At 33.5% G+C, this 26,025-nt stretch overlaps 1 protein-coding gene across 4 annotated transcripts in view; it reads left to right on the plus strand.

Moving 5' to 3' along the window:
* Window positions 1–26,025, plus strand: part of LPAR1 (lysophosphatidic acid receptor 1) — a 140,368-nt gene that overhangs the window by 78,539 nt on the left and 35,804 nt on the right. The gene's annotated exons all lie outside the window — the stretch shown is intronic.

Raw genomic sequence — 26,025 nt, forward strand, 5'->3', positions numbered from 1 at the left:
ATATTAATTTATCCTAAATTTAAAAAAATAAACAAATTTATTACATATTTTATTCCCAATTTTTTAACATTTTTACTTAAAGTTTTGAGTTCCAAAACTTCCCTCTCCCAGAGATAGTAAGCAATCAGATATATGTTATATATTTCCATATTCATCATTTTATATAAAAAAACTTGAATAAATGGGGGTATCCGGGATATCACTAAGTGTTTCTACTTGGCACCCCTCTACAGTGACTCTTACTTAGTCTTATAGGCTATTTTCAACCTGGTTACCTTTGTAGTAATGGTGGTTCTGTATGCCCATATCTTTGGATATGTCCGACAAAGGACTATGAGAATGTCTAGCATAGTTCTGGACCAAGGAGGAATCAGGACACTATGATGAAAGAAAGTAAAAAAAATAACATAATTCTATATTTAATCAATATAAGTTCTTTTTCTGGAGGCAGATAGTACTTCATCATTAGTTCTTTGGGATTGTCTTGGATCATTGTATTGCTGAGAATAGCTATGTTATTCAAAATGCTTCATCAAACACTATTGCTGTTACTGTACACAATGTTCTCTTGTTTTTTTTGTGCTGTTTTTTTTTTTTTTACACTTCATTTATGTTGCATGAGTTGATGTAAGTCTTTTTAAAGGTTATTTTGAAATCATCCTGCTTATCATTTCTTAAAGCCCAGTAATAAAAATTCCATTACAGTCATGTACCAAAAGCTTGTTTAGCCATTCCCCAATATGGGCATTCCATTGGTTTGAGTCCTGCCTTTGATACATTCTGACAGCTTTATCACCTTCTATTTTTCTTTCTTGTTTCATCATCTCCTTTTTTTTCCTATTTTAGGGACTTAAATTTTTTTCTCATAGACTTTTTTTTTTTTTTCTATTTCTAATTATTCTTGCTTTCAGTCAGAAATAGGGTTAATGTGAACTTAATTCTTGGACATTGTACCTATTCTGTGGAATGCTGGAATACTTGACCGGAGTCAGAGGATTGTTTTGTGTGTGTGTGTGTGTGTGTGTGTGTGTGTGTGTGTGTGTGTGTGTGTGTGTGTTGTCTGTAAGCCAAATTCTTCTCTGTAATCACTAATACAAAACTTTGGAGATAATAGTTATCTGTAAATTTGTATAATGCTATAGAGACAATCTTCCAGGTTTCCCCTTAAGATATTCAAGAGATAGAGAAGTAAAAATACTTTTACATTGAGAGGTGCCTTCTTGGTCTTCTCTTCCATATTCATCGGTTTGACAAAAATAAGGATTCCTTTAGTCTAGTACCTAACTGAAATATAAGTGCTGAAAAGAATTAAACCAAATTTAACTTTCAAGTGCCACCTTAGGTTGTGATGACTTTAAAGTTTTCAGAGCTCAAAAGTCTCCTCATAGGCAGATAATGAATAAAAGAAGTTGTATAGTTTTGCTCTGAAATTAGAAACTTGTCACAGAAGCATTGAAGAACTTCAGGGGATTATACCAGTAGGCTTGTGTGCTCCTGAGACAATTGCCTTTGGAAAATATCTTTAAATCGATTTCTTTCATCCTAAGTAAACTTTTCATTTTAGACATGTTTAGCATCCAAGATTTATGAGTTAAAAGACTGGATTCTTAAAAATAACTTTGAAAATGAGTATGTATTATTAGACCTAGAAACCTTGGCTACTTATGATTGGAATTTTATAGGGAAACTGGGGTCAGCTGTGGTTAGGTGTAAAGTTTAAATCAGGTTATATATTACTGTTCACAATGAAACAACTGACTCACACATTCATGTTAGCTCATGTTGATCTCTGCATATTCTTTTGTCTCTTTAAATGAGGAGTATTTTTTCTTTCTCATGATATGTGCTTTAATGTCAGCTTGGAAGAGTATTTCTAGTGGGTGGCCTTTTCAACACTTTTATCATGGCCTTAAATAAAGGTATACATAGCATGCTAATAAGATTTAATAAGAAGTTAATTGCTGGGTGGGATAAGCTATCTAAAGTTGTATGACCGAATAAAGATTCAAAATTTCAAAAGCCTTGATGGGATAGATTGATGGTTCATTCTATTCAGATAAAAATTGCATGAGAATAAATTAAAAGTTTTAAATTGGGTTAAATATCAATTAAGTACATTAGAAAATGAGAGACTTGGTTAAGGTAGAAGAAAAAAAGAGAGAGAGAGAGACAGACAGACAAGAAAATCTTGACCTGGAGTTTTACTGTAATGATCTGACAGTTTGACAAGAGAAAAAGGCTAACCAAAAACAAATAAATGAACAAAACGAATGTATGCAGTCTTTTTGAATTGCATTAATAGAGACTAACCTATAGCAGGAGTTTTTAATCTCTTTTTTGAGTCATGGATTCCTTTGACATTCTGATGAAGCCTATGTACCCCACCTCAGAGTAATGTTTTAAAATCAGCTAAAATGAATATGATTACAAAGAAAACCAATTGTGGTGAAATCTAATTACAAGAAAAAATATTTTTCTAAGTTCACAGATGAAAAACCACTGATATAGAGTATTAAGTTAATTTCTGGATATTGACAAATAGGAATACTAGAAGAGGTGATAAGGAGGATGAAAAGTCTTTAAACTACTGGCTGCAAGTTATCAGGAGTATAGTTTGGAGAAAAGAAGTCTTAGGGGATACATGATTTGAAGGGCTATCATCTGGAAGGAAGATGAGATTTATTCTATTTAACCTCAGAGAACATCTTTGGAGGGTTGTATGGAAGTGGCAAAGAGGGTTATTTTGCCTGGATGTAAAACATTTCTTTTTGTGGTAGAAAAGAAATGGAATAATTTCATAATTATTATTCATAATAATTCATAAATATTCATAATTTTAAAAGCATAATTTCTGAAAAATCTGAGAAGACCTATGAATTGATGCAAAGTGAAGTGAGCAGAATTATGCATAGTAATAACAACAATATTATATGATAAGCAATATGAAAAACTTAGCTATTCTAATTAATAAAATGATCCAAGACAGTTCCAAAAGATTCATTATAAAAATGCTATCCACCTCCAGTGAGAGAACTGATAAAACTGAGTCCAGATTGAAGTATACTTTTTAACTTTATTTTTTTCCTGCTTCATGGCTAATATGAGGGGACAATTGGGGTTGCCTTAGAAGGTCATAAATTCATGCCAGCCCATCAGGAAAAAATGCTTGGTGTTAAGATAATGTGAAGAATTTGCTTCATTAGATCAAAATTCTTTCTTGTCAGCCTGTTGAAACCTCTTAAAGGCAAAATAACTTAATTTCTATTCATTTTACAATATCCTTAATTGGTTAACATGTCCTTAAATGATCCAAAACATTTAAGCTTGCAACATTCTCATTAAGAATAATCTCAGACATTTCAATCCATTGCATGTAGTGCTTTCGAGCACGACTATACAAAATGAGAAGTTTGTCTGTCTCTTTCTCTTCCTTCCTCCTTTTTGATCTCACAAAGAGATAATTTAAGTTAAATTACTTAATGTTTGAGGAGAGTATATTTCCAAAGTCATGCAGTTAGTAAATGTTGATAGGGATTCAAGCCCCAATTTTCCCTGAATTCTGCCTATATCTTTTTACTTATAATGTATAGTGCCTCGTTTGAAATATAATATGAAAGGTATAAGAGAAGACCCTTTTTTGTATCATAATATCATAAATATATCATAATAGCTAACACTCTTAGCACTCTGTTTTGCAAAAGGTTTATCATATCTTAGTTGATGTATTAGAATATACACCCTCCTCTGCTTTATATCTTTGAATTTCAAGTTCCTTTAAGACTCAATTCATACAAAATATTTATTTGATGGTGATGGTGAGGGAGAAATCTATATAGACTGTCACTTTTTATTGTCATACCAATAATCTTCTGCCCTATGGGCTTCTTTGTGAATGAATCCTAAGGAAGTTTTCTGAGGAGACTTCATTGTTTGTTTGATTGGGAGTTGGCTTCAAGCTCTAACTGGAAGGGTTGAGAGATGGCAAATTCTTAAAGCCCTGCTGTACTCCTGGGACCCTATGTCTTGGGACTGAATCACAAGAGGAAGATATCTTTTTTGGGGAAAAGTTACTTTTTAAGCTCTTTAAAAATTTTCATAATAATCTTAAAAATGATAACCAAAAAAAGTCCTTTTTTGAGGTATGCTGCCTCAAGTAAGTAAGAACATAAAGTTTTTAAAATAAGACAGGACATGTTAGGTTCTGTATGGGGCAAATGATAGAATCTGTTTAGTGGAGCCTAGTATTCAATTAAGATTGGCATTATTCCAAAGTCATTTGTCCAATAAGCACTGGAAAATGATGTGAGAAAAGCCCTAAGTAATAGTAGCTGACTTAATTAGTTCCACTTCATTTCTTTCTTAAGAACACACACAACATTTAAAAGAGACATTTCTTTGCTTGGGAATGAATGAATGACCAAGCAACACATTAATTAGCAAGCATTTATTTAGAACCTGATATATCTAAGTCTAGTGGAGAGAATTGGGTTCAGTCAGGAAGCCCTAGATCATTCTAATTAAGATGGGCCACAGCCTGTTCAAAGACATAGGGGTGAGAGATAGATTTTCTGTGTTGAATAGATGGAATAGTTCAAGCAGTACAGCAGATAGCCTGCTGGACCTGGAATCAGGAAGACCTGCTTGTTTCAGTTTCCTAATTTGGAGAAGGAAAAGGCAAACTACTTTAATATCTACCAGGAAAACCCACAATGGGGTCACAAAGAGTTGTATATAATCGAAACAACTGAACAACAAGAGGACATGGTCAGTTAAACGGGTCTTTTCCATATATCAAAGATAAAGGAGTAATGATTCTCTGATTTCTAAGGTATGAAAGACATTTCTTTCCTAAGAAATTTTCTTGTGTAGAATCAACTCTTTTCTTTATATGCCTTGGTCCTATGTTGTGAATTGTGACTTTGATTTGGTTTTGGTAACTCTTAAAGTGAACTAAAGTGAATTTTTTATTGTAGTTATGTTTTGTTTTGTGGGGGGGGGGGTTAGGAGGGGATGTAATTTCTTCACACAAAACTTTGGAAAATGTATGAAATGAAATGAGTAAAAGTATGATAGAATGAGTAGTAGTGGGAAAATAATGGAGTGAGAAGTAAATTTCCTTATTACATAAAATGCAGCAAATCCAGAAATTGTGGAAAGAAAAGGTTTGAGAGCATACTATAATGCAATTCTTAAAGAAAACAAAGCAATATAAAACAAAACTGAAGAATGGCTCATAAGCTCATTGCTCCTAGTACTCGAGATCCCAGCAAGCACTGCCATTCTCGGAGTCTCCATTTGTGTTCTCTTAGGGCATTTCATTTCTTGATGTAGTTGCAGATTTATGCATCAACTATTGAAGATCATCCAACAATATTCAATATCTAGTAAACATCCCAACAGTGTTCCAAGAAGAGGTATTCTCAGCGTTTAGACTGATGAAATTTTTTTTTTTTAAGACTGATGAAATTTAAGAGGAAAGACAAGATTGATTTTTAGATACAAGTGAAACCTGAAGGAAAAGATTGGAAGAGAAAGGAGGAGTCTAAAAAAGCAATGGAGACTTATTTAATATTTTGTGTGGAGGAAAATAGGAAGAATGATAGGAAGTTAGAGAAGATTTCTAGGAGTTTTCTCTCTAGAAGGTCACTTTCATCTCTTGACAGTTACAGACTTCATTTAGCCCTGAGTGCTGGGAAAAAACTGAAAAGAAAAGCAATGTTGAGCCTGTAGAAAGGAAAGGGTTATAGGTTAGAAACATGTTCAATAGACAAATATGAAGTGATTGATGAATGCAAAAAAACCCCCCAAATTTGGAGGAAGCCACTTTATACTTTGTAACAAAGAAAATTGAGTCAAAATCCCTTTATTGCAATCAATTTGATAAGGCCTCCTGAAAGGACAGTGATATAATTTCAAGAATCCATGGCTCAGAAGAATAACCAATGATTTAAGTGAAAAAAAAAAAAAAAAGTAATAAAGAAAGATTAAATCTTTGATGGAAGAAATTCTTTTAAAAATAAATGAGCCTAGAGAATTTAGAAGAGAAGACAACAAACTTTTCTCTGGGGGAAAAATATAGCAGTATTTTAAAAAATATAATTTTGTTCTCAGTTCCAGTTTCTCTGTTTTCTCCCTCTATCATTCATTGAGAGAGCAAGAAGTCATGTAAAACAAATTTCCCCACTAGCCACATTTCGAATAAAGTCATCTCTCCCCCAAAAAAGGATAAAAATAATATACTTAGATTTTAATTTGGAATCCCCTCATTTTCTGTCTAGAGGTGGATGTTTCATGAATGTGTGGTGGGTCAATGAGTTGATCAGGATTACTATGCTTTTCACAGTTGTTTAATCTTAAAATATTGCTATTATATAAGCTGTTCACCTGGTTTTTCTCACTTAACTTTTGGATCAGTTCATGTAAAGTCTTCTTAAGTTTTTCTGGAACCATCCCCTTCATAATTTCTTAAAACATATCTAGATGGCAGAATAGAGTGCTGAGTTTGGAGTCAGAAAACTTATTTTTTTGAGTTCAAATTCAGCCTCAGACACTAGCCGAAACTGGATAAGTAACTTAATCCTATTTGCCTTAGTTTCCTAAAGTAAATCACATTAGTGTCTTTTTTAAGAAAACCTTAAATGCAGTCATGATTAAAATGACTATTCAAATGGTGAATCACAAAAATGATGTGACAGATGAATAATGTAATAAAGAGAATTTAAAAATAAATTGGCAATAAAGATAAGAACTGTATAAAACAAGAATCCTGAACTTAAAGGTAGGATTTAAAGGTATAATTTAAGGATAATGGGTCTTCCAAAAGAATCATGAAATTTGAATTCCATTCTTCTGGAAGTGATTCAGAAATACAAGAAAATTGTCCATAATTGTTGTGATACAGGAGCCACCTGCCAGTGGCTGCTGAAGGTCTAACTCAGACATGTAAAATGGATTTCTTCATGTGAGTGGATGATGATGATGATGATGCAAGAAGACTGAAAAGCAGTTGCTGTTCTCTTGACCTCTCCACTGAGAGACAGTTGCATTGTATGACTTCTTTCCTCTTCCCTCTGCCTCCAATTTCATTCCTAGTCCACAGGCAACACTTGTGTCAGTAAAAGCTGCTTCAAAGCTCCTTCAGATGTTATGATTACACCTGTGGAGGCTCTCAGATTGACCTGCCCCTTCATTTAGGCATGGTCCTTAAGACATAATTATTAGAAACAGATATATTAAGAAAATCCATAGAATACTAATATAAAGAAACTCCAATTTGAGGCTACCTTGATAAATTTTAATCAAATTCAAAATTCTATCATCAAGAGCACAGTTTTTACTAGTAAGAATAAAAACACTTTCTATTTCAAGGATAGGCAATCAGAATAACAAAAGATTATTCTTTGTTTATAATAAATACTAGGAAAAATCAGAACATGATAATCTGAAAAGCAAAGACTGGATGGCTTCCAAATATAACATATCCTGCAAAGCTGAACTGAAGCTTCAAAGAAAATAGTGGACACTTAGCACAAGGAAAAAATTCAAATCATTTCTTCAAAAGAACTCAGATGTGAGCAAGCTATTCATTATGCAAACTGTGTAAGGAAGTAAAAAACTTTCAGATAGCATTGAAATAATAAAATGAAGAGAGTAATAATAAACTGAAAAAGTTGAGGAAAAATCACAATGGGGAAAAGCAGGAGAATAAGGAGAAGTGGATTAATATTTCGAAGAAAAAAATCTTCTTACAAATTCTTATTAGTGATAGTGTGAGATTCTTTCTGAGAGGATGGGATGATGGGTGGGCCAGGAAAAGGATGACTAAAACTCATAGATCAGAGACCTTCAAAGGTAGAAGTGGAATTTAGAGAACCAGGGGAAATGTAGAGTTTTAATTCTGCCAAAAGAAATGATCCATAGAACATCAATGGAAAGGATAGAATATTGGGATCCAGATCACAGAGGGAAGACTAGAGTCAAATTCCACCAAGAGAAAAGATTTGCTTTTTCACTGTCAGAAAACATTTTTGCAGAGCTAAAAAAAAGGTAATTTTTTTTTTTTTTGAGTGAAGGTTAACACAAGACAACTTTTGCAGTCTAAGATCATGCTTCTCTGAAATAATTTCCAGCAGAAGGAAGACATGGTTGGGAATCTGGAAAGCACAACATAAGATCATGAGGGTCAGAGCTTCAAAAGGAAAATAATATGACATCAAAAGGAACAATCAAGGAGACTGCATATAGATATGCAAAGAATAGATTTGGTTCTCCTGCATTTGGGTTATAAAATAATTTTTACTGTATCCTACTGACATCATTAAAAAATTAACATTTCTAGGGATAGATTCTAGAGTGTTATGAAGAGGGAAAGAACTAAGAAAGAAGGTAGAACAGAAATGTTTCTTAGCAGAGAGAAATTAAGAAAATTAATGGTTGAGGAGAACATTATCCTTCAAATTGCCTCACTTTCTTCATAAAGAAGAGTAGGAGAAGACAATGGCATACTTGTCTAGTCTCTTTGTAAAGAAAATCCCAAATGAGATTACGATCAGATTGAAGAAGAGGGAAAAGAACAGGATCAGATTAATGTAAGCAAAACAAATTACAAATAATTAGTGAGTTAAGAGAGGATGGGTATTGAAAAATTATATCCATAGGCAGTTATGTGACATATTGGATTAAGCTTTGGACTTGGAATAAAAAATTTTTTAAAAGCATTTGATTTCAAATCTTGCCTTAGATGCTTCTTAGCTATGTGACCCCAGGGAAGTTATTTTACTTATCTGCTTTGGTTTCCTCATCTGTAAAATGGGGATAAGAATAGCTGTTGGTAGAGTTGTGAGGATCAAATGTGATCATATGACCTAGAAAGAAGAGATTAGGGAACTATAGAAGACGTGGAATTACAAGCTAATCATATTATCATTTAAAGAATAATTCCATTACAACAAAAATCATTTTCCAAAATAGAGAAAGCTTTGTTTTGAAAACATGGCTTTTTAGATACTTCCTAATCCTCTAGTTGTTCCAGTCTTTAACTTGAAATAAATTGGGTCACCAGATTTAAATCTGAAAATAAGTGGAAATAATACATAGTGTATTTTAATTATAATTATTTGATTTTTGTAGCATATTAGTATATGATCTATTATTGCTAGTAATCATTGGTGAATATTAAGAAATCATGAAAATGGGAGACTCATATGAACTGATATAGAATATGTAAGCAGAACTAAAAGAATAGTAGGTAAAGTAGTTGAGGGCAGCTAGCTAGTTCAGTGGATAGAGTGCCAGCCTTAAAGTCAGGATAACTTGAGTTCAAATTCAAAATTTTATTAATTGTGTGACCCTGGGCAAGTCACTTAACCTTGTTTGCTTCAGTTTCCTCATCTATCAGATGAGCTGGAGAAGACAGAGCACTCCAGTATCTTTGTCAAGAAAACTTCAAATGAGTCATAAAAGACCAAATACCTAAAACAAAATATGGCACACAACAGTTTGTAAAGCATCGTATGCAGGTTGTCTCAACAGTCTTAGTACTACTAAAACCTAAAAACTTACTACTTAACTTTTACTACACACAACCACAAAAGGTAGTATAGTGGATAGAGTGCCAGACCTGTAGACAAGAAGACCTAAGTTCACATATGGTCTCAAGACACTGTTGTGTTACCCCAAGCAAGTCACTTAATCTATTTGCCTCAGTTTCCTCATCACAAAATAGAGATAATAATTACATTTATTTTTCAGGGTTGTTGTTAGGATCAAATGAGATAATAGTGCAAAGATAGTGCAAAGCACTTAGTATAATGCCCGGTACTTAAATATTAGTTATTATTATTATAGTACTTACAAAAAAGTGTAAAGTGAGGGACAGTCTGTTGTGATTACTGAACTCTTTCTGTTTCTTGGCTTAAAATAATACCTCAAACCACTTCATGCCTCTCAGATTGGCTAAGATGACAGGAAAAGATAATGATAAATATTGGAGGGGATGTGGGAAAACTGGGACACTAATACACTGTTGATAGAGTTGTGAACTGGTCCAGCCATTCTGGAGAGCAATTTGGAACTCTGCCCAAAGGGCTATAAAACTGTGATGAATCAATGTTTCTATTGGATCTATATTTCATCATAAAAAAGTAAAAGAATTGACATGTGCAAAAATGTTTGTAGCAGCCCTTTTTGTAGTGGCAAGAAACTGGAAATTGTATGGATGCCCGTTAGCTAGGAATGGCTGAATAAATTATGTTATATGAATGTAATGGAATATTATTGTTCTATAAGAAATGATGAGCAGGCTGATTTCAGAAAAGCCTGGAAAGACTGAGTGAAGTAAGCAGAACCAAAAGAACATTATACACAGTAAAAACAAGATTAAATGATGATCACCTGTGATGAACTTGACTTTTTTCAACAGTAAAGTAATTGAAGTCAATTCCAATATAATTATAATGAAAAATGTCTTCCACATCTAGAGAACTATGGAAATTGTATGTGAATCAAAGCATGGTGTTTTCACCTTTGGTTTATTGCTTTTTTTTCTTCTTCATGTTTTTTGCCCCTTTGATCTGATTTTTCTTGCATAGCATGATGAATATGAAAATATCTTTAGAAGAATTGTATGTGCTTGCTCTCATGGGGAGGAAGGAGAAAATTTGGAACATGAGGTTTTACAAAGGTGAATGTTGAAAACTTATCTTTGCATATTTTGGGGAAAATAAAAAGCTACTTTAAAAAATAAATTACCTCAGGTTCTTAGTTTCTTGTAGGAGATAAAAGTATTCTTTTCTTTTCTTTTTTCTTTTTCTTTTTTTGTCTTTCCTCAGTGTCCAGCAAAGTTCCTAGAACATGGGAAGTCTTTTTTTTTTTTTTTTTTTTGATAAAAGTATTTTCACAAAGCTTTTGTTTTCTATTTGCTGGAAGATGATTTTTCCTATTAACTAGTAACTCTGACATTTCTTTAGAGTCTAAGGTAACTCCTGTTGCCTCTAGGAAACTGAATGGCCTCATGGATTTCAACGAAGATGACATTGTCTAGACTGAGGCTGGCTCTGGCTTTACTTAAACTCTGGCAGACCTTCTGTGCCAATGGAAGGGTTATTTTAATGCTCCAAAGCAAACATTAGGATGTAGTTGGGTGACACATCAATAACAAGATCTTCGAGCATAGTTGGGATTTAATTTGGCTTAGAGTGACTGGAAATTCATGGCTTCACCTATTCATCTCCCAGTGGAGTTCTGTTGACACAAGAAAAACTGAATTTTTAATTGGGTTTTCCATGAGATCATTCCTGCACTGAGAAGCATCTTTTCATGTGGCAGACATGAATTCGTTGACTTGGATTATTTTCCTTTCTCTTGGGAGAGAGAAGATGACCACATAGGAACCCAGTCTTAAAGTGCCTGGACAGGGGAATGATTAAGTACAAAGAATAAAATGACCTTGCTTATGTCCAGGAGGGACAGAATGGCTTTATTCTTCTAGAGCTCATGCTGATTTTGCCAGCTTTCCCTGGGGCTTGTGGCACAGGATCTTTGCCTTGTATATTGATTCAGCCCTAAGAGAAAAATAAGCCTATAAACTAGAGGATTGCAACCAGCAATTTTGGGATCTGGATAGTAGTTACTTTCTGTCCTAAAAAACAGGCTTTAGATGCATGCTATTTTAGATAAGTATATTTTTCTCAAAGTATATAGATAAATAACTCTTCATTTAATCTGAGAAAATTCTAATATCTTGAGAAAAATTTAAAAGTGAATTAAAAGTATTTCAACCCAAACAGCATGATTTTTATTGCCTTCTTAAACGATATAGAAGAGCCCTTCCTTTGAAGCAAGTATGTTCTAGAATATTCAGAGTCATTAAATCATAAATCTGGAAAGGGTCTTCAGAATGATTATTTCAATGAAACCATCATTAATAGAAACTTCAGTTTATATCATGCTTTAGACATTTAGTAACTGTGTGATAAATCACCTAATGTTTCTCTGCCTTAGTTTCTTAATCTGTAAAATGGAGGGGTTAGTTTTGATGATCAAGTCTCTTCCAGCTATAAATCTGTGATCTTCTGTGTTCCTAATCCCTGAAAATTCTCTTTTCCTGCCTCAAACATTTGAACAATGAATATAGGACTTGTCAATGTGAAGTAATAAAGATCTTATGTCTCTATAATATTTTACAGAGAGGTTTTGAGGAGGTAATTGGGATTAAGTGGCTTGCTCAGTATTACACAATAAATACCTAACTACAGAGTTGATATTCTATCTATACTTAAAGTTGTTAAAATATTCACATATTCATTAATTCATTTGAGCCCCAAAACAGCTATGTGTTACTTAACTGCTCCTGCCTTAGTTTCCTTACCTATGAAATGGGAATAACAGCAGTATCTCTCTCACTGGGATGCTCTGAGGATAAACTGAGAAAGCACTTTGTAAAGCGTACATAAACACTAAAGAATGTCATCATTATAGCCATTATCTCAAATTTATAGAAGGAAGTACTGAATTTTACAAGGGGTAAACTGACTTTTGATTTACACAAGATCACATGACCAGTGACAGAACCAGGAGCCACTTTTTTTTTTTTCTCTACAAGGCAGGTGTCAAAAAATGGAGTGCAGCCTGAACCAGATTCAAATGTATATTTAACAAAATAAATAAAAATACAAGAAAACATGACAATGTTAGCATGTATTTTTCGGGTTTTTTTTTTTTTTTATTAAAGGTTTTTATTTACCAAGCATATGCATTGCGTAGTTTTTCTCACATTGACCCTTGCAAAACCTTTTGTTCTGAATTTTCCCCTCCTTCTCCCCTACCCCCTGCCCCATGTTAAATCCAATATATGTATACATATTTATACAATTATCTTGCTGCGCAAGAAAAATCACATCAAGAAGGAAGAAAAAGAAAAACTGAGAAAGAAAATAAAATGCAAGTAAATAACAGAGAGTGAGAATGCTATGTTGGGTTCCACACTCTGTTCCCACAGTTCTCTCTCTGGGTATAGATGGCTCTCTTCATCACTGAACAAGTGGAACTGGTTTGAATCATCTCAGTGTTGAGGAGAGCCACGTCCATCAGAATTGATCATCTTATAGTCTTCTTGTTACCGTGTATAATGATCTCCTGGTGCTGCTCATTTCACTTAGGATCAGTTGATGTAAGTCTCTCCAGGCTTCTCTGAAATAAATCATCCTGCTGGTCATTTCTTACAGAACAAGAATATTCCATCACATTCATATACTATAATTTATTAAGCCATTCTCCAACTGATGGGAATCCATTCAGTTTCCAGTTTCTAGCCACTGCGAAAAGGGCTGCCACAAACATTTTTGTATGTATAGGTCCCTTTCCCTCCTTGAAGATCTCTTTGGGACATAAACTCAATAGATAGACTGCTGAAAAAATAACTGTTTGGACATATATACATATATTGTCTTTAACTTATACTTTGACATATTTAATATCTATTGGTCAACCTGCCATCTGGGGAAGGGGTGGGGAGAAGGAGGGGAAAAGTTGGAGCAAAAGGTTTTGCAGTTGTCAATGCTGAAAAATTACCCATGCATATATCTTGTAAATAAAAAGCTATAATAATAATTTTAAAAAAAGAAATTAAAAAAAAAACTGCTGGACCAAAGTTATGAACAGTTTGATAACTTCTTGACACAGTTCCAAACCGCTCTCCAGAATGGCCAGATCTGTTCACAACTCTACCAACAATGCATCAGTGTCCCACATCCCCTCCAAGATCTGCCATCATCTTTTCCTGTCATCTCAGCCAATCTGACAAGTGTATAGTAGTATCTCAGAGTTGTCGTAATTTGCATTTTTCTGATCAATAATGATTTGGAGCACTTTTTCATGTGACTACAAATAGTTTCAATTTCTTCATCTGAAAATTGTCTGTTCATATCCTTTGACCATTGGTCAATTGGACTATTTGTCAATTAGAGAATGGCTTGAACTATTATAAATTAGAGTCAATTCTCTATATGTTTTAGAATGAGGCCTTTATCAGAACCTTTGGATGTAAAAATGTTTTCCATTTTATTGCTTCCCTTCTAATCTTGTTTGCATTAGTTTTGTTTGTACAAAACCTTTTTAACTTAATATAATCAAAATTATGTATTTTGTGATCAGTAATGATCTCTAGTTTTTTGGTCACAAATTTCTTCCTTTTCCACAAATCTGAGAGGTAAACTATTCTATGTTCTTCTAATTTATTTATAATATCACTCTTTTTGTCTAAATCATGAACCCATTTAGATTTTATCTTGGTATATGGTGTTAGGTGTGGGTCTATGCCTAATTTCTGCCATACTAGTTTCTAATTTCCCCAGAAGTTTTTGTCAAATAATGAATTCTTATCCCAAAATCTGGGGCTTTTGGGTTTGTCAGATACTGGATTGTTATAGTCATTGATTATTTTGTTCTGTGAACCTAACCTATTCCACTAGTCAACTTCTCTACTTCTTAGCCAATACCAAATGGTTTTGATGACCGCTGCTTTATAATTTTAGATCTGGTACAGTTAGGCCACCTTCGTTTGCTTTTCTCTTCATTAATTCCTTTAAAATTCTTGACCTTTTGTTCTTCCAGATGAATTTTGTTGTTATTTTTTCTAGGTCGTTAAAATAGTTTCTTGGGAGTCTGATTGGTATAGCACTAAATAAATAGATTAGTTTAGGGAGTATTGTCATCTTTATTATATTCACTCAACCTGTCCACCAGCACTTGATATTTTTCCAATTGCTTAGATCTGACTTTATTTGTGTGGAAAGTGTTTTATGGTTTTGCTCATATAGTTCCTGACTTTCTCTTGGCAAATAGATTCCTAAATATTTTATACTTCCAAAAGTTGTTTTAAATGGAATTTCTCTTTTTATCTCTTGCTATTATATTTTGTTAGTGATGTATAAGAATGATTATTTACATGGATTTATTTTGTATCCTACAACTTCGCTAAAGTTGTAGACTACTTCTAATAGTTTTTTAGTTGATTCTCTAGGGGAGTCCCAGTTTTCTTAACACTTTATTCCCCTCCTCTTTACTGCCTAAAGACAGCTAGATGGTACAGTCAATAAAACACTGGTCCTGAATTCAGGAAAACTAATCCCGTCTCAGAAGCTTATTATCTGTGTGATCCTTGGTAAATTATTTAACCTCTGTTTGCTTTGGTTTATTCTATTGTAAAATGATGATTATAATGACACCTACCTCCCAGGGTTATTAGGAGGATCAAATGAGATATTTATAAAACACAACACATAGTTGTTGGTGATGGTCCTTTGTTTTCAGAAGACCCATGGCAGCACAAAGCTGTCAGCCTCAGTCCCAGAATCATCCAAGTCCAGCAATAAAGCAAAAGTCAGACCAATTAGAGCTGAGCAGGGGTGCAATGGATGGTGACTTCTCTATCACTCCACAATGCCTGCTGTACCTGCCTTCATGGCCCTTGGAACAAACTGTTTTCATCTACCCCTCCCTCCAAGGGAAGTCTAACATCCCCCTAACTCTCTGAGGAGTGTGAGGTCTCTCAGTTCCTCTGCACCCAGTTTTGCCCATCTGCCAAGACATGCTACTGCTACTGCAGTTTCTTGAAGTCCCTGTTGAGAGTTGGGTGACAGGTGGACACCAAAGATGGATGAGCATCTCTGAAAAAGGCTTTCACCCCAGAGGGTTGAAATTAACACTCCATTATATCAACTCTCGGAGTAAGGGAATAGTGTTGGACTTAAATATCTTGTCTTTCTAAGATTATAGATTTAGAACTAAAAGGACTTCTGAGGAAATCTGATCTAATTTCTCTTGTAGGCAAAAAAAAATTGAGGCCTAGGGAAAGGCAAGGTGTACAGATAGTATGTGTCAGAGGGATGATGTGGACCCTTTTTTATATATGACATTGAATTATGATCTTGTTTCTTTTTATATGATTAATTGAGAACTCATTATATAAAACTTCATTAAGGGGTCATTCCATATTTTCCCATATTTCTTTGTATTTCGGATGTTCATGGTTTCTTATGACACAATCATTTTACAACATTCACATATCCTTTTTAAAAAAAGTCCTAGTACAATTAGTTGGTTTCCAGTTTTTTGTTACTATTTTATGGAGAGGCAAGTACTTACATGGTGGTCAGAAGAAGCGATGCAAGGACACTTAGAGTCTCTCTGAAGAATTTTGGAATTGATTGTGAGCCATGGGAGACAGGCACTGAATTGTTCAACATGTTTTTGCATCTAAAAACACACGGTGCTCTATGAGCAAAGCAGAATCATGGTAACTTAAAAGAAACGTGAGATGTGCAAATGTTCACATTGGATTATTTGTACCCTAGAGCATTCAGAGCACCTATTGTTCTGATCAGTCACAGTTCAACATACTGTGCATTGACCCTAACATAGTGAAGTCACACAAAGGACAACAACCAACCAAAATCTCTGTTTCTAATTTTTGCTATCACAATAGTACTATAATATTTTCTGGAATATAGAACTTTTTTATCTTTCTACCTTTAACTTTCTTGGAAATATATTCCCATCAATGTGATCTCCAGGTTAAAGGGTATGAACTTTAGTGACTTCTTTTGATTAATATAAAAAGTGTTTTCTAGAATGGTCCATTTAAAACAGTCTACCCATGGCGATTTAGTGTGCTTCTTTTTTGCAACTCATCTAATGTTGACTAATTCTGTATTTTGTCTTCTTTGCCAGTTTACTTGATATGTTGAAATGTCAATACATTTCATCTTTATCTTTTAGTTTAGCAATATATTAGCTCATGGAAGCTTTTCTTATCCCAGATTGTGTCTTTTTCAGTGTTTGTTCAGTTATTTTTCAACAATAGCCTCCAGTTAGTCTTCATTCATTCTTTGTTCAGTCATTTCTGTGTGCCTGACTCTTCAGGACTCCATTTAGCATTTTCTTGGCAAAGATACTAGAGTGGTTTGCATTTCCTTCTCCAACTTATTTTATGGATCGAAAACTGAGGCAAACAGGGTTAAGTGACTTGCTAGTCACATGGCTAGTTGGAGTCTGAGGCCAGATTTTAGCTCAGGGTGATAAGTGAATTTGACTCCAGGCCTAACACTGTATCTGCTGCAAATGAAAAAATTTATTAATTGTTTCAGATTACAAAGATACTTGAAAAATTTTCCCCATGTTCAGCTGTACCAAGATTCCTGGATATTTTGAGTTGGGGAATACTTTGCCCTACCTTTTCTACTCACAATTAGTCTTTCCCCTAAAGCTAGTTTGGTGACTGAGTCAACCTCAGGTCACTGGTTGCAGCTGAATAGCTACATTTATAGAAATATTATACAAAAGCTCAATTTTTCATTTTTCTTATTCCACATCAGGCCTACAGGCAAACACCAGCTAACTTGTGCCACCCATAATTGTATTATGTATTTGCTAGAAATATGCTTTTATTAGAAATTGCATTGTTGGCTAAATTTCATGATCACTGTTCTCATATTAAATATTGGTAGAGTAGATTGTTACTTATATATCTTTATTGTTGATAACAACAAAAAGAAAAAAAATTACCTTGAAATGATATTCATTTCATTTTCAAATATTCAATTGAATTCAATTATTAGTGTTTCCTAAGATTCCTGAAAGAATAATTTGGAATATTATCTTTTTTTCTAGTCTTTTGAAGTGTGTCTGATAATTAAAGAACTCCATTACTGCTGAATTTTTCAAAAACAAGCCTAACACAGTTTTGTAGAACAGAAACCATTTGAAATGTGAACCTTTAATTTGGAAAACGTGGGAAAAACTCTTCTGAACTTTGCCTCCAGTGTAGCATTGAACTTGCTTAGGGTCAAAATGTTTTCTCCCACTTTTTCCTTCTCATTGAAATTTACTATATTTTCATTGTTTTTTGGAAAAACAAAAGCATAAAATGTAAAAGTGGAAGAGGGAACAATAATATTCCATAGCAGTCATGAACCATAATTTATTCAGCCATCCCCCAGCAGATGGGCATACACTCAATCTCCATTTCATTACCATTACAAAAAGGGCTGCTATAAACATTTTTTGTATATTTCTCTTTTTAATAATTTCTTTGGGATACAGACCCAGTAGAGTTTGTCCAACTCTTTATGACTAGGATGTCCATGGGATTTTCTTGGCAAAGTTACCAGAGTGGTTTGCTATTTCTTTCTCCAGTGGATTAAGGCAAACAGATTAAGGCCCAAAGTCACACATATGTTTGAAGCTGGATCTGAATTCAGATCTTTCTGATTCCAGGCCAGTGCTCTATACACTGAGTCCTCTAGCTACCTCCTAGGCAAACAGAGATTAAGTGACTTGCTCAGGATCATACAGCTAGTAAGTGCCTAAGTGTCTAAAGTTGGATTTAAATTTTCTGACTCTAGGCCCAGTGCCCTATACACATTGAGTCATCAAGCTACATCTAGAAGAAGAATTATAGAACAAATGTTCTATAAGGAACTACAGAGTAGAAGTTGCAGAAAGGCAAATTGAGGCTATTAAATGAAATTGGCTGTGCAAATTCTATGAAATAAAAACTCTTCTAGCAATATATAAATAAATAGTATTAGTATTATATGACACCATAAACATTTTATTTATCATTCTCAAGTAATGCATAATTTCAGGTTTAAAATTTTAATTTTGAGGGGGAATTTTTTTTTTTTTAACCTTAGGGAACTGGAAATTATTCTCCTGAGAAAAGGTATTTTCCTATCTTTTTCTGGCTCATATTTATAGTCATAAAATCTTTTTTCCCCCACCTACCTACTTTACATAGATGCTATAAGAGTTATTCTTTCTGGGCACCATGATGCCAAAACTGAATAAATATTCATAGCTGTTATTTTAGAATATAAGCTTTTGCTCCAGAGGCTATGAATGACCAGCCTGGAGAATGTTCTAATTTCAGTGCTCCAGTAGAAATTGAGAATTCTTTCTTTTTTTGGTCTAAAGGAATGATGCCTGGTCCACTCTTGTGAGGTGGTTTCTATGCCCAAATAACAGGTTTTTGGATAACAAATAAGCATGTAGCCTTGTGGTTTTAAGCCAAGGATCTAGGGTTTTTGTCTGACTGAGTTGCTGACTCACTTTTGTAATATAAATGAGCTGTTTGACCTTCTGTTACCCGGCTAGAAAGTTGAGTAAAGCCACAGTCAGGACCAGGCTGAAAGCTGAATGGTATGCCCCAGCCAATCTCACTTGCATAAATAAATATCAAGACTCACCCAAGGGAATTGTCTTGCAAATGTGTGTTTTAGATAATGGCCAGTTTCATCTGAGCAGCCTGGTCCATTTAAAAGACAGAGAGCTTTTCTGAAATCTATTAAACTTAAGGGATAAGTCTTCAATCTTGCTCAAAGTTCCTTTATTGCTATTGAAGTTATTTACTTGTGCTATGTGTGTTGGCCTATGGGAAAAATAATTTTCTTTTCACAGTGTTGGATTCTTTTTTACATGATCTATATTTTTTAAAAGAAATTACTGTTATCTATACACTAACAGGATTGTTGGCTTAATATTTTTTATGTAATTACAACAAATTCTTTCATTTTTTTCTTTCTTTGAAAAATGTCTCTTTTTCATTAAAAAATGTATAGGAGAATATACTTCCTTGTTATTTTTTTGTGGAAGATACTTCATCTTTCAATGTTAGGTGTATTTATTGCATGTCTCCTATGTCTTAAATTCTCTTTTTTCTCATCTTTGCCTTTGGTCTACTTTAAGTTCCAACTATAATCCTACTTTCTACAAGAAGCCTTTCCTAATCCCCCTTAAGACTTTCTCTCTATTGATTAGTTCTGATTTACTCTTTCTATCTCTTTTTGGTACATCATTATTTCATAATGTCTCCCTCTTATGACTGTGAATTCCTTAAAAATTTCTATCATCATTTCTTAACAAAGTGTCTGGAACATATTGGGCATTTAATAAATGCTAATTGACTAATACCTATGAATAACTAGTGTTACATAAATTTTTAAAATACACTTTACAAATATTGCCTCATTTTAATCCTTACAACAACATTCATGGGGTTGTTTTAACCCCATTTTGCAAATGAGGAAACTAAGGCAGGCAGCATTTAAGGTATTTGCCTAGAGTCATACAGCTAATACATAGGAGGTTGAATTTAAATACCTTTTAGCAGTGCAACTTAGAGCAAATCACTTACTCTTCCCAATTTCTGATTTCTAAATTCAAAGGGATGGATTAAATATAGTCTCATGTTCTAGTTCTAAATCTATGATCCCATTAAAATTTTTTTTAAATTTTATTTGAACTAAATACAAGATAAGAAAAAACAGAATAGAGCAAAGAAAGACAGAAAAGAAAAACAAACAAAAACATGGCATTTCCCCTAAATATTATAAGTACTGATATAGTAGGGATGTATATGACCAGAAGTAGAATGACAATTACCAGCACATAGTGAATCATGTATTTCTTTTGAAATAACTTTATTGAAACCATATTTTACATAGTAAAAATTGATTTACTCATTTTCATTAGTTTTTTAAAGCAGACATACTTATTAGAAGTAAGGCAAAAATAACTGCTATTCATAAGAAATGACTTTGATCTTGATGTTGCTGCTGTTTATATTTATTATGAATGATGTGGGGTCACTGGTTCAGGGATGGCTTCATAAAACTATGAATGCCCATAATTTAGGTTAAAAGGTCTACAGAACTACAGTAGGTCTCATATGGAAGGGTAGGAGGGAGTATCCTCTGGAGTAATAGGTGAAATCTGTGCTGAGAACACGTAGTTATCTTTTCTTGGTGAATAAGCTCCCAACAATGAAATTTGCCATTAGGTTGTATCCTCCTATTTAATAATGGCTTCATTGTACTTCTAAACAAGTCAAATTAGATTTCAGATGTCTGTTTTTATAATTGTATTTTTGCAATACCAACTTTTTATTGCCTTGCCCTAATTGGTGTGAACAATGATTCCTATATTAAAATTTGCACAATTCAGTGCTATAAGTATATAAAATAGGGTTATTGGTACTAGCCCAATGGAATTAAGCAATGCAAATTTGAATAATCTGACCACTTCTGGAGATTCATAGGGACTTGCAGATCAGATGCTTTTTGAATTACAGATTTTTTGAGAAAGGCCCTTATTGTGAAAGGAGAAACTTATTATGTTCACTCTTCTCTTCCTTTCTTCCAAATATGAAAAGAATTAAATGAATAAATGCTTGTAGGGTAATGGTATTTTAGAACTGAACAAAAGCTTTAGTGATGATCTAGTATAAGGGAGTTCTTAACCTTTTTTTTAAGACATGAATCCCTTTGGTTCTACAATAAAGCATTTGAAGCCTTTCTCAGAATTCTTTTTAAATAATTGAGGAAAATGCTAAATTTCATTTATTTTTTTAAATGCATAAAAATAAAACTTCAGATTGTAGAGGGAACTAATTATATTGAAATAAGTTATCAAACAAAACAAAGCACAAAATCACCTAAGTTTAAGAGGCTCTGAGTATAGTGTAACTCCTTTTTTGTTCCAATAAATTCTCCATTTTGTGCTAGACCATGAAAGACTTGTTAAAGTCTTCCCCACCCCCACCCCCACCTCCAAATCTGTGTTCCCATCTTGTGGTTTTCAAACCAGGGCAGCCTTTCACTCTCAACAACGGGAAGGGTTCACAATAAACTCAGATATAACATTATGGGTGGTCAAAGAAGGATCTATTTGGCTGACTTTTGGAATGAAGGTCAGTATTCCATTGGGTATTTTTTCCACTTTTCTTTCTCTTGAAATATTTTTGACCTTATGTAGTCACATTTTATTTTGTGTGGACTACAAGTAAATACTATTGTACTACATTAGAGTAAATTAACATATATTTCTGAATTAACATTTTTTTTCTAAATTATCATACTCTCCCTCATTTTCTGAATATTTGAAAATTAGTGCCACAAAATAGGCTTTTATTTAGAGATGCTACAAAAATTCACAATAAGTCTGTTAAGTTCTTGCTGTTATTTTTTAATCCCTCTGTATTTTTCTTTTTGAAAGATTAGCAGAAGTTTTAAGTGATATGCACTATTAAATCAAATAGATTAGTTTGTCAGATATAATTCATATAGAAAAGTATGCTTTACTTTTCCAAGGTGAGTGTATAAAAATTTAGATAACTGAATGCTAGTTTATTTTTGAAATTAGTTTAATCATTGCCTTTTTTGATCATAGAGGCAGTAAAATTGCTAGCACTTAGAGGTTTGCAATATTCTTTACAAATATCTAATTCAATAGTTGGAACAATCCTGTAAGATGGGTGCTATTATTCTTCCCATTTTACAGATGAAGAAAGGAAGTCAGAAGTTTGTTCGAGTTCAGCTCCTGTGAATACTAAGAGTGTGAATGAGTATTCAAGGCCAGGCAGAAGATACACTTTGAAATCTCCAGGGTATATATATTCTTTCAACTAGTATTGCATTAACACCAGCTACCTCTAAGTGATGCTATATCTTCCAGGGATAATGCACAGACCATACTTTGACATTTCAGTTAATTTTAACTAGCAATAACAAGAGATCTATCATAATAGGATCATCAATAACAGAAATTATCAGTAGCTAGGTATTTGTCAAAACAGTTTTAAATGACATAGTTGTGATGCCTTGTTCCTGTCACATGCATTCTCCATCAAGATTATTCTAAATTTATCTAGAGTATGTCTTTCATTCATTTTTAAGACATGGTGAGTCAATGCCTTAAGCAGAGCCCTCACAGAAAGCAGGTCCCATTTATTCATTTCTGCCAGACTAGGGTGGAGAGAGATGAGAATATCTTTTCATCTGGCTTCTTTGATGTCATTTCATCATATTAATCATTTTGTTGTTTTTGCAATTTACAATGTAAAAATCATTGTATATACTGTTTTCTTGATTCTTAATTCAGTTTGCTTCAATTCATGAAAGTACTTCCATGCTTTTCTATATTCATCATGCTCATTATTTCTTGCTGTTATCCAAGATGTATAGACAACTAACAGAAATATAAGACAAAAAGTCATTCCCTTGTGGCTAAACAATCAAAAGATATGAACAAACAGAAAAAATGCAAATTATTAACAACCATAAAAGAGATTTAATAAATGCTTGCATTGATTCAAATTAAATCCAGCCTAGTTTTTGAGGACACAGTTTACAGAGAGAACAAAGAAAAGATTGTATTTCTTTATGGACTGAGAATTTACAAATGTAACTTCTCCAAAAGGACAGGCATCACTCGGTAATGAAATTCTAATGTTGCAAATAAAATAAACAAATAAAAAGGAGAGCCAAATCAGAATATAGTCCAATAGTCAGGGAGCTCATCGGTGACCTCAGATTTTAAAGTGTATACTTCTATAAGAAGAAAGCAGAGCACCAAGGATGAATACAAAAGAGATGCTCCCACAAGAATGTCAGAAAGACTAAACTTGAAACAAGTTGAAGTTTTCAATGAATAGTAAAAAGAGACCTTTAAAGCTATGTTGAAAACAAGAGTAGAATCAAAGAAGGGATAAGACTATGTTTTGTGTCTGTAGCACAATGATATCCAAAAAAAAAAAAAAAAAAAAAAGCTGAAGATTGATTTACTTCAGGTTTTTGTTACAAAGGAGAATGTTCTGCTTAGGAACAGCAGAACATAAATAGATAACAGGAAACAAGAGTGATGAAGAGAGATGGTAAAAGACCACATAAACCTGGTCAAATTACATTTCAGGTTGCTGAAAGAACTTGTGAATGCAATTAATCTTTGACAAATCTTGGTGAGTGACATAAAGGATGCAGTAGTAGAAGTAGGCAAAAATTGTCTTACTTTTTAAAAAGGGGAAGAAGTTTAAGTATATTATTATTAGGTTCTTATAAAATTCTTGAATCTTTTTTTTAAGGAATGGTTTGTGAGCACTTATCATATGCTATCATTGGTGTTCATTTCCATTTTTTAGATGGAGTTGCTAGGCTAACAGATTTAGAAGATGGCCTCAGTCTGTATGGATTTTAGAAAGATTTGGAGAAAGTGTCTCATCCTTGAAAAAAATATGGAAAAAAGTAGGATGGATAACAGAATTAAATGGACTCAAAACTGATTGGGGAAAAACCAAGACTCAGAAAATGTATTGAGGGATAGATTTCTCCTGGGAGAAAGGGTAGTAGCCCTTTAGTGAGCCCTAAAGCTCTATTTAAAAAGCATAATTGTTTTTATTTTTAGTTCATTAAGACTCTCAGGTCTTTGTCATATGAGCTGTTGGCTATGTACTTCTCCATCCTGTATTTCTAAACAATTATTTAATACAAGTATTATGTTTTCATTTATCCCTGTGAAATGTTATCTCACTTTGCACATCATTCTAGTCTTTTGAGAAAACAGTTTGTCATCCAATTCACGTTATGGCACCATGGAAAGCATAATTCATTTGGAGTTTCGGAGAACTGAGTTTGAATTCTGCCTCTACTACTTATCTACCTGGGTAACATGACCAACTCAAACAACTTTGTCCGGAGCTTATTTTTTTCATCTAAAAAATAAGGTCTTACCTGGGCCATCTGTGTACACTATTCTAGACTGCCAGGGCCGTACATACCAGTCTTCGGAATATCCCCAGATAAACATGAAGATGAACCAATCTTATGGTTTGTTTGCTTTTTCTTTCTCATAATTTTTTCTTCTTTTGGTCTGATTTTTCTTGTGCAGTATGACAAATAGAAATACATTTTAAAAGAATTGTACATGTTTAACCTATATCAGATAGCTTGCTGTTTGGGGGAGGGAAAAGGAAGGGGGGAAAATCTGGAACACAAAGTCTTATAAAAATGAATGGTGAATATTATCTTTACATGGATTTGGAAAAATAAAATAAAAAGAGAATCAAGGTAAGCTGCTTATAGTCAAACAGGAGATGGAAAATTAAAAAAAAACTTGAATTAAAATTATGAAAAGTTTAAAATCAAAACAAATATTTTCATAAACTTTTTTTCTTTTTGCATTAGAATCCAAAGTCAAGTACTTTGCATGTAATTGTTTTGCAAATTTTTGTGGAAATAAAATGAAAGAGTTCAATCTCAGCAAAAAAAACCAAAACAAACACCCCCTCCCCCATCATCCTATATTCAGATAATATTAAGAATGAAGTAGGGAATGGCAATCATTCCATTATACAATATTTAGTATATTGTATTCAATCATAGAATCTACATTTTAAGAAGAATATTGGCAAATTAGAGTATTTTTATAATGGAATAAATAGGACAAGGGGATTTGAACACATTATACAAAGATTTGAAGGAAAGTAGGACTCTTTTGCTTAGAAAGAGATTACTCAGGAAATTCAGAGAAAAACAACTACTATCTTCAAGAACTTGAAAAGTTGTTCTTTAGAAAAGGTATCATTCTTTGTCTTATGTTGCTGTTGATAGCAAAATTAGCATCCATGGGATGAAAATAAGGAGTCATAATTTGGCTCGATAAAGGAAAAACTTCTAAACGGAACCATCCAAACTGGAAAGGGTTGCCACAGGAGGTTCTGAGTTATCCAAGTGCAGGCTGAATAGGGATTTGACAGAGAACATTTCTAAATCTGCATAGAGGTAGACCAGATGACTATTGAGGTCCTTTTGACCTCTGTAATTCTATGATATATGGTTTTAGTGAGTCAAAGAAATTTTACTTCTGAGTAGTTTTACTTCTTAAAACCTATATGGCCAGATAACTGATTCTTTTCCCTTGGATTCTGTTCCTGCCACACTGGCTCTTGATTCCCAAATCATACCCTCTGAGCTGTAGAGAGATGCTGAAGTTTTGAGGTAGAGAGTCTAAATCTTTTACTTATCACAATTACAATTTGCTTTGGCAAAAAAAAAAAGGGGGGGGAGGGTAACTGGATGATCTTTTATAACTCAAAATCTGTGATCCTCAGCGACATTCCTCAGCTGTAAAATTAAAGGGCTGAATTGGTTAAACTATGTTACATCTAGTAACATTCCCTGATCTTATGAGTTCCAT

Source organism: Sminthopsis crassicaudata, chromosome 1 (genome assembly GCF_048593235.1).
Source record: "Sminthopsis crassicaudata isolate SCR6 chromosome 1, ASM4859323v1, whole genome shotgun sequence".
Lineage (NCBI taxonomy): Eukaryota > Metazoa > Chordata > Mammalia > Dasyuromorphia > Dasyuridae > Sminthopsis > Sminthopsis crassicaudata.